A 10,103-nucleotide genomic window follows, 5' to 3' on the forward strand; every position below is an offset into this window, starting at 1 on the left:
AGGAACACCTAGCGGTGGACGTTGTCATGGATGTTTAGTTGTAAATCAGCCACCATGCCCCTTTCAAGACTTTTACCCAGGCTGGTCTTATATCAGACTTTGTTTGTACAATGTGTGCAATAGGCAAACTAATTGGATAACGATATCGTCGCATACATTGGGACTTGATAATTGGGGTGGAAAGATTCAACCTACATGTTATTTGCTTTTGAGGGTGGTGGTAAACATTTTGTCTAGTTTTGTACAACACAAGTATATATTTGTAATTGCTCACACCGTGCAATATGCTCTTCAAATGATAAATACATTACTAGGCAAGGCACATTTTGTTTTCAGGGTTAGCATCTTTATATCTACATTGATGTTTTTGTTTTCTGTAAAACGCTTGTTGACCACATTAGCAGACATCTAGGGATTATTGTTCAGGTTACTGGCGGACTCGTATTACCATTCCGCCTCCGTGATTCCCAGAATTACCGGGGCATTACGACCCCGATGACCATGGGAATTCCAGAGGCGGAATTCGGTAAATCCCCATTCCCAATGAGTCCGACAGGACTCAATGGGAATGGGGAAGTGGAAACACCGGCACCATCTCGTAATGGTGCCGGTGTTTCCACGTCCGTCTGCAAGCGGGTGGTTTTAAACCCGCCAGGTCAGACCTGGCGGGAATGACACCTCCGCCTGCAGGACTCGAGATCACCCGGTATGGAAACAACGGTGGAGGCGGGTTTACCGCCACCGTTATTTCCACACCGGGTGACTCGTAATAAGGCCCATAGTCTTGTATATTTTAGAGATTCTTTGTACTGTGCTTTGCTCCAAATTATATTTCAATGCCGGTAACATGTCTGTTGGTTTTTTAGCAATGTACATTCTCCATACTAAATCATGTTTTATGAGCAGCTAATTGTACAATGTTGTGGAATGTACTGCGGGCAATGTGATGACCCCAAAGTTTTGCATATTCTTGCATTGGAACAAAGATCAATATTTTGTAGAAGGTTGATTTTACCTTTGTTCCTACTGCTATGTGTGACATGGTCAGATGCTTGACCCTGTCAGCGGGGTGGGGTGGGGGGTATGGATCCCTCCCAGCCTCGAGTAGGGGGCATATGCCAGAGGCAGTCTTTCCCCAGAGGTGGGCTAATGGAGTTGGGAGGGCAGCACCAATCCCTGAACCACCTGTATGTGACTTAAGTGTAATGAAAGGTTCCACTTCTGATCACCCAGCGCCATTCACCGTCCATTATGGCCCGAGTTTCGTGGCATTACAGGACTTCCAAGACCAGCATGCCCTGCGGTACTGAGACCAAGCAGAACGCGAACTGAAAAGGATGCTTATATCCAGTATGATGCTCTGGCGCTGTTCACAAAAGAGCTGCACTACCCACCACTGCTTGGAAAGAGGGGGCTGCTGACACAGTGGCCAGCCGACACTATATCAGAGACTTTTTAGACTTTTGATCGGCACGCACAGAGGGGGCAGAGCTAAAGTGTTTTGGTGACCTTGCAAAGCTATTGGCCAATCCCAAGGAAATAGGCACTAGTATATTGGGCCCCAGGGTTAGGCAACTATTGGGGAGAGGGGAAGAAGTCAGAAGGAGGAAGATATAGGCATAGAAGACCCACAACAGTCATGCAGTGAGTGGAGTGTTTGGGTAAAGTCAGGAGGCTTGGGGGTGGGCCGAGACACCAGGAGGAAGACGGAGGTGGAGCAGAGTGCTGTGAAGTCTGTGGAGCAGTCGTAGTGTGTAGATAAGGGACTGTGTGTGACAGAGAGTATCACCTAGTGGAAAGATTGCAGCTGTGATTGTGAGACTGCATGAGAGAGTGAATGGTAGAGAAAGAAGGGGGTCGAAGAAGTGTAGAGAGTGAGGGGAGTGGTGGTGGTTGTATAGTGGAGGGAGGAAGGTGGGAAGTAGGAGGGAGTGGTAGGAGGAAGAGGAGGAGGAGGAAGGTATTAGAGTTAGGTGGGAGAAGAGTGTGAGAAGACCAGAGGGACAGAGAAGACAGAAGGCGGGAGGATACACACAGAGAGAGAGCTAGAGATGAGAAGGTGGTAAAGGAGGGAGACAGGTGGGAGCAGGAGGAGAGAGGAGAAGGAGTAGAAAGAGAGAGGAGAATGACTACAGAGAGAGAAGGAACAAGAAAGGGGGTAGGGAAACAGGGAGACGAATGAGGGAGCAGAGTAAACATGAGTGAGAGGAAGCGAGTGAAGGTGAGAGGGTCTGATAGAATACAGACACCTTTTATCCTTGACTAAATCCATTTGGAAATATTATGGATGTCCCAGAGGGAGTAAGATAGACATGGCCTCAGCCCCTAGGCCCTCACATGGTAGAGAGGATACAGTAAGCAGTAGGGGTTGCCAATCTATTGTGTTGAAGCTGATCTTGGGTGTTAGGGAAGCCTGGGCTTTGGAGAAGGGAGCAGCTGGGAGACTGAAGGACCAGCAAGAAGAACCCATTAGTCACATTACATGACAGCTAAAAATACATCACAACAACAATATAGAAAGCTTGTTAATAAAAACACTTGAACTATCCGTTGCATCTGTGAATTTCTTAAAGCCATTTGTGAAGTACAGTATTTGCAAACAAATGATTAGACATGTTTAAATGTACATGTTGTGATGTGATATGGGATGCCCATGCAAGCCCATTGTATAACGTTTTGGAATTACCTTGTGTACGGTAGATAACCTCTACAATTTCCTATATAACTTCTTCATTTTGATTTTCTGTAGGTGCACATTTTGGCAGCTTTTCAGTGAGTTTGTGCTTTTCTTCATCATTCCATTTAAAAGTGTTGCCTTCTGTAGTGAAGGCATATATGTAGTTATCAGTTTTTATGCTTTTTCGGCAAGGCATCACTTAGTGAAGAAGTGTGTATCCATCTTTCTCCAAGACTTTATTTTAATTAGTGTTAAACATGTGTATCCATCTTTCTCCCTCTCCCGCTCTCAGGCTCCCCTCTCCCCTCCTCCTCTCCTATTTCTCTCCCATATTACCGATGAGGTCTCTAGGCAAGTCAGCTCTATGAAAGTCTCATCCAAACAGGTGCTCCCCTGCTCCTCCTGAACTATCAAGGACAACATTGTCTCCCTTGCTCCAGCATTAGCTGATTTCTGCAATCACTCCTTTGCCACTGGATCCTTTCCCATTATTCATCAAGCACTCCGTTGTGCACCCTTTCCTTAAAAAGCCTTCTGCCGAACCCTCCTGTCTGGCTAACTCCATTAATCTCCATTACCCTTTTCCTGGCCAAACTCTTGGAGAAGCTGGCCATCTCCCAGCTGATCCTACACACTGAATCTGTTGGTTGTCTGCACGACCACCAGTCTGGCTTCAGAGCTGCCAGAGGAACAGCAACTGCACTCCTGAATACCCCTGATGACTTGCTCTCTAATCTCGATTCCGACTCTCCTTCTGTTCTCATCCTTCTTGACCTTTCCTCTGCCTTTGATACAGTCAATCATGCCACCCTTATAAATCGGCTATGTGATATCTTTGGCATTATGGACCTGGCTCTGGACTGGTTGATCTCCTTCCTTTCTGACTAACCTTCCTAGGTTCAATTGGGCCCTTTTCTCCCCTTCAGCTCGCTCTCAGCCTGTGGTGTCCCTGGGGGCTCTATACTCTCGCCATTGCTTTTCAACATCTGCTTTGCCCCTCTAGCCCACTTGATCTCCACCTTCTCTCCTAACTTCCAGTGTTCTACGGACGACACACAACTCTCCTTCAAGCTTCCCTCCTCCTCTGCCTCTCTCATTTCTGACTGTCTGCTATTCAGGCATGGTGCACTGTTAGCAATCTCTGCCTTATTGCCAGTCAGACTGAGATTATTCTCATTGGGACCCCTGCTCCCTCCTTCCCTCCTACACTCTGGCCACCCTCAATGGGCCCCCTCCCCTGACCCTCCTGTGAGGCAAAAAACCTTAGTGTCATCTTGGACTCCTCTCTCTCCTTCTCTTCTCACATCACAGACCTTGCCAAGAAGGCCCACATTCAGCTGAACCTCCTCAGGGGCATTCTCCCTTTGCTCAACTTCCCCCAGAAACTCAATGTCTCCAGAGCTCTGGTCCTCTCCAGCCTGGTCTACTGCAACAGCATCTTCCTCAATCTGCCTAACTCCTCCCTTCGTCCCCTTCAACTAATCAGGAATAGGACTGCAAGACTTATCCTTGGCCTCAAGACAGCCCAACCCAAAACTGGTGTGAATGCAGCGTGGAGTGCTGAATGGCTGGGTGCTTTTCCCAATAAACATTCCGTGTTGTGAGTGCCTGGATGGAGAAGAATGCCCTGAATGCACTGTGAGCCCGATTGGCTGCCTGCCTGCCTGAATGCCCTTCTGAATGATTGGTTGCCTGAGTGTGACCCAGCAGAGTGAATGAGAGACCGAACAGTATATCTGGGGACCTCTCACTGATGGAAATCGTTCAGAAGCTGAAGTCGAAACTTGATGCTTACCTTGAAGCCCAGCTGGAAGAAGAAGGCTTTGCTGCTGCTTTCCTTCGACACAATCCCAAAGCTGTCATGTCTCCAAGAATTGATCCAAGAGAGGACCTGGCTAGGAGACCTCTTCCGGAGCTATGAGGGAACATCGTGCACCAGCTAACCTTCACCAAGGCTCCCTGGAAGACAGTCCTCGAAAGGCTACTGACCGGAGATGAGGACCGCCGAGGAATCTGAAATGAAGCACCAGGACGTCGAGGCCATCAACGCCAGTCACCATCGACCAAGGTTCAGAGGACTGCTGTAACCTTGTTGACCAGAGCCGCGACGCTTCATTGCCTAAGACAATTTAAAATCAAGTACTCCCTTACTCATCATTGTCGATCGTTTTTGTCCCGCCGGAGAAAGTCAAGGTCGCTGACGAACCGAGGAGAATCCGCACGTGGGTTTCCTGCCACCTGAAGTCCTCAAAGACGCTGACGAAGATCCGAAAGCCAGCTGTGGTCGAGTCCTGATCGCCAACTCCAAACGCTGATGACTCGATGCCCTTGCTGGGCCTATGTTCTTCATTGACTCTTTGCGGCAACAAACTATCGTCGTCGAGGTGCACTGCATGCCTCATCTTCACAAGACGTCCACGACCGATCGTCGATGAGCACCGCGAGGACCGAAGCTGCTGCCTCAACAACATTGTTCACCCTTTTCTTCGAGGGATCTCGATAATCCGTGGCTCGTGCCTTAAAGGGAGTTCACTCAAGAAGGATCCGCCGATGACCCGTCGTCGAACTCTGCTAAACCAGGTACACTGGGGTAGTAGAACATTTGTAGACTGGAACAAAACTCTGGTAAGCAATATATGGACTGGGCTTGTCAATATATCTTATTTACAGGTTGCCCAGGTGGGGGGATCTGCACACAGAACTGTGCCTAGTGGGAGGTTCCCAGTATTCTGACAATTGTTTAACCACCTTGTTTTCCTCCCAAGTCTATTGTTGATACCTTTTGCTATTGATTTCGATGCCATTTGAAACTGTCAGCAGATGGTGCATTTCAATGGAGTCAAAGAGTAATTGTGGTACCACATAGACATTGTACGTTTATAACTATAATATTTCCTGAGCACAAAGTGTTTTATTGTGTGTGTATATAACTTGAGCCTTATTTATATAAAGAACTGTGTTATCACTAACATAGTGTGTGGACATTCCTTTGTGGGGGCTTGGGAACTACACTGTACTTAAGTACCAGCCCACATCACCTCCTGAGAGCTTAAGCCTTGATTGCTCATCCAGAGATACCTTATAGAGAATCTAGGCTGGGGTGCTCTGTGCTTCTTCTCTGCCATATAGAGGGCAGGAGTACAGAAAAAAAAACCTTCATTCTTTACAGTGAGGTCCGAGGGAGATGCTGCTTTAATCACACCTTGCCACCGGAGTTCCACAACAGGGCCAACAGGATGGGCGGGAGGGCTCTTCAGGGTCTGCAATTGCACGGTCACAGTTTGGGGTGGGCCAGCCTACACAGGGTGTGATTCCCCTCTCTGCTCTGGCGAACCAGTCTGCTGCGAGTTTACCACAGACAGGTGTGCCTGGGATTCGGCAGCTGGGGGAAGCCCATGGAGCAGTGGCCCCACACACAGGGGCACAGAATGATGTGACTCAGGTCACTGGTGCATCTCCCTGGAGTGGGCCGGGGTACCAAGGAGAGGTGTCACGGGACATAGTGCAGACACAAGGAGGGAATGGGGCTGGATCGATGGGTTAGTGGAATAACAGTGCGGCCACTGGGCTGGTAGGGACAAATATGTGGCCCATGCAAGTATCAACAGGGAATGTCCCCATCATGTCAGGGACTGCAGGAGAGCCGCAGGAGGCGCGGATTCAAACGGGCATACCGCCACCAGGCTCAGCAGTGGTGGACGTGAAGGCAAACACCCGTCCCCTTGCCCCAGGACGACCAGCTAACATGTCATGTAACCTGAAGTAAAAGAAAGGATTTTGAAAAACACATTTGTGGATGTGTTAGACTGTACAGTGGTCGAAGAAGGTAAGGAGAATAAGGTGGAAGGGAAGTAGAAGAAACCAAGGGTGAAAAAGTCAATATTGAATTGGGTTACTGGTTTCACAATTTTCTCTGCAGCAAAGGTTGAAAAATACCCAGAATGGCATTCAAATTTATTTTTCTACATGCACCTGATTTTATCTATGTACAGGGAATGTGTCTACGGGGCATGGTTGAACTACGACAAGAGATTTAGGAGATTTAGGAGCTCCAAGGCAGGTAGCATACAGTTGGATTAGGGCTCCAGGGCAATGGGTCAGTTGTACAATAGTGCGGCGGAAGAACAATAGGCAGGCAAATATGTGGGTACCGAGGTATTGCTAGTCCTTTCGGACCAGCCTCCAAGCCAGTGATAAGAAGGGGACATGGAGGGCCTTTAACAGGAAGCCATGTACTAGACCAGTTTGCAAGTTCAAGCACTCCTGCACCTTTGCGGTATGTCTGGACACCCAGAGTCGGCCTGCCTCAAAAAGTCAAAAGAGAGGCAACATAAATAGCTGTTAGTTGGCATCACACACTAGCATGGCTCTGCCCACATCGATGCGAACTGACATGTTGAGGGTATGGGCAAATGAGTATCCTAAGGTAAAAGACGCTAGGCTTTTGGTAAATGGGTTTTCTTTTGGCTTTCAGATACCGGTGCATGGTCTGACCATCCCGGCAATTCCAAAAAACAGTTGTTGGCCATGAAGCAACCAGAGGTACTTTAGGAAAGGTGGAGAAGAAAAGAAAGTTGGGAATGATTGGGGGTCCCTTTGAGCACCCTCTTACCCCCTTTGTTTGTTCGCCATTGGGTATTGTACCAAAGAAGGAGGTAGGCAAATTTAGGATGATCCACAACCTGTCTTTTCCAAAGGACTCCTCAGCTTTTGTTGGCAAAATCCAATATCAAGTCTGCATTCTGGCTATTAGCGAGTAGGGGGTGAGCCAGTCGCCTTTTTCAGGCTTTGCTGGACAGGGAGGGCGACCAGAGGCAGGAAGTCCGCCATTAGAAGGAGGCATCCAGAGAGGGGTGAGCATCGTCTCCCTCTCCCTGTGGAATTTGCGCCACCAGTCCCTACTCCTCACCTCCGCCTCAAGCAACGGGAGGATGGCATTTCCATTCCACCCACCATTCTTATCGGGGAGGGGGGGTCTCTGTATGGACAGTGAGTTGCTCTCAGGGACCCCGGAGCTGGAAGGGTACAGTGGCAAGGGCTATCTGCCTATCACTGCAAGGACTTTTGACCGGTGAAGGTTCCCGGGGGATGATGGGGAGGAATCAGCATGTAGTTGTTGCAGGTGCAAAGTAAGGGGCCTTCTGGTATTGCCCCCAAAAAGGGCATGGCGGGGAGGCTAAGAGGGGTTAGGGACCTCACCGCCATGCGCTCTGTCGGAATTCCCATGTCATTTTGCTATGCAAAGATGATTTTGTGCTGTCACGAAATGTGATGTGTTTCTTAGTGTTCGCGGTTGCTTTTGTTGAGTAGAGTGTTTTTTTTATGTCTAAACAAATGTGGCTAAAATTCAACTAAAGGTGTTGTGTGTTGCCTCGGCACTTGCGCGCTGCCGCCTGCGAAGCCCACACTTTTGTGGAATGGGAAGAGGTGTGCACAGAGACTCTGGAGTGTGTCTGTTCACTTTGCAGTTTCCCCTTCATACTGGGCGAACACGCAAGCGCGCCTGCGTCGGAGCAGAGGTCATTTGTTTCATGCTTCAAGACTGAGAGAGTCCATTTCTGGACTGGGACTCACAGGTGTTGCAAGATCTGTATGAACATCTTAAACGGTGGAAGGCCTGTGTGGACAGGACACGTTCTAAGGAGGCCCGCTCTTCTTAAACCAAAATAGCTACTTTTTTAAATTAGTTTGTGATTTGGTTTAAAGTAAACCTAACACAACTATGAAAGATCAGGTAAAATACACAAAATAGATATTTAAAAGTGTGTCAAAGGGTGCCAGAGAGACAAAAGGATGCCATTCTAAACTGGTGTGATTTCTAATGGTATATGATTTATGACTGCCATTTTCCCCAGGGTGGTATTGGCACACTGCATCAGTGATGTGGCACACATATATATTTTTCTACCGTGAATCCAGCATTTCTTGTCAGGTGCACAATTCTCCACTGAACAGAGGGGTGATAAGCAGCAGCAGCGCCATGTTCCTGGGCACAGGCATCTGAAGCATTGCAGCATTTCATGTTGAACCCTGCATATCTGACAGTCAATACGGTTTTCATCTATGTTGCCTAAAACGTTGCCATGTAAAATGCACCATTCTGACCCAATTAAAAAAAAATGTTTTTTTGGGCTGGGCCGTCCAACACACATGGGGGAATTCGGGTTTCATCTCGATCACTCACCCGCATCAATTTTAGGACAAAATTCATGCCCCACCACTTCAAAAACTCCCCTGTCACCACTGTGTGTAAGTAGCTCACAGAGGCATATTTTTTTTTGTTTGCATTCTCATACTTGTAGTTTTGCCTTCCTCATTACATGTGTAGAAATATCACTACCAGAATGCAAAGAAAAACGTAGGGTGGGGTGGGAGGTGCTACCCACACATAATGTGAGAGGAGCGAGTGAAAAAGAAGGATCAAAGATGGCTGAGTGGTCAACACAGAAGCACATACATTGTTACTGCAAGGAGGATCAGTCCCCTCTGAAGCGGGTACGTTTTTAAAGCCAAATGGGAGCAACATGAGAGTCGGAGTCGAGGGTCATATTGTTTATCTGAATAAGGTGGCAAAACATGAACAATTGGTCGGTTGAGACAGTGTGAAAAGAGAAGTCGGCAGCATCAAATAAATGGCCCATTCGAGACTCGCATAATGACCTTCCTCGATTTCATAAAGAAGGGGGGTGAAAACACCCGATTTTGTTTTTGGCGGGTGAGAGGCCCATTGAAATGAATGGGCGTGCTGGAGGCTTGGCGGGTGAGTCAGCTGTTTACAAGGCGGGTAACACCCGCCAAAAGCGTGTGAGTTGAGAGCTATGCCAAATTCCGTGGTAAAACGTGTTCGACTACAATAGAGAATAGGACTTGAAAAATGAAGGCCGTAAACCGCGTGTCGGGCTCCAGCCTGACTAGTGACGCACATGCACTACCGCGCCCACTATTGACGTTTGATTTATTGGCAATCTTGTACACTTCCACAAGGCAAGGCAAGCGAGTCAACTCACGCGAAAAGACGTCACTGAATTCTTTACACGCCGGGGCCTTCCTCCGTCTTCTTTTTTGATGGCGCTCCTAGTGGGCTCGCCTTATCCCTCTGGGCGCTGGCTGGAACTACCACTCTGCGGAGGATGTGAGCGGAAAGGGTTCCAGCGACGTGGAAGTAGTTCCCAGGTGCCGCCTTTGTAGCTATGACGATAGAAAGGAACATAATGGAGCATCTGGTTGTGGCAACCACACAGAGAAAAGTACGGAGCGGTGGCGTGAGCACAATCAATAACGAAAGCACTTGAAGAGGGCCTCATGGTCGGCTTTTGGGGGGCTGGAGGGGCCAGGGGGGTGGAGAAGAGGGGTCAGGTGATTTCCAAGAATGGCAACCGCATTTGTTACATAGTAACATTGCAAGCAACATTTTGCACGACATGCA

At 48.3% G+C, this 10,103-nt stretch overlaps 1 protein-coding gene across 1 annotated transcript in view; it reads right to left on the reverse strand.

Annotated features, from left to right (window-relative positions):
• Positions 1-9,789, reverse strand: part of NOX5 (NADPH oxidase 5) — a 420,178-nt gene extending 410,389 nt beyond the window's left edge. The window contains exon 1 of the mRNA XM_069624234.1: positions 9,685-9,789. The gene's annotated coding sequence lies outside the window, so the exon portion shown is untranslated. The remainder of the gene's footprint in view (positions 1-9,684) is intronic.
• Positions 9,790-10,103: the final 314 nt, after the last annotated feature.

Source organism: Ambystoma mexicanum, chromosome 11, assembly GCF_040938575.1.
Source record: "Ambystoma mexicanum isolate Mex_15411 chromosome 11, UKY_AmexF1_1, whole genome shotgun sequence".
Lineage (NCBI taxonomy): Eukaryota > Metazoa > Chordata > Amphibia > Caudata > Ambystomatidae > Ambystoma > Ambystoma mexicanum.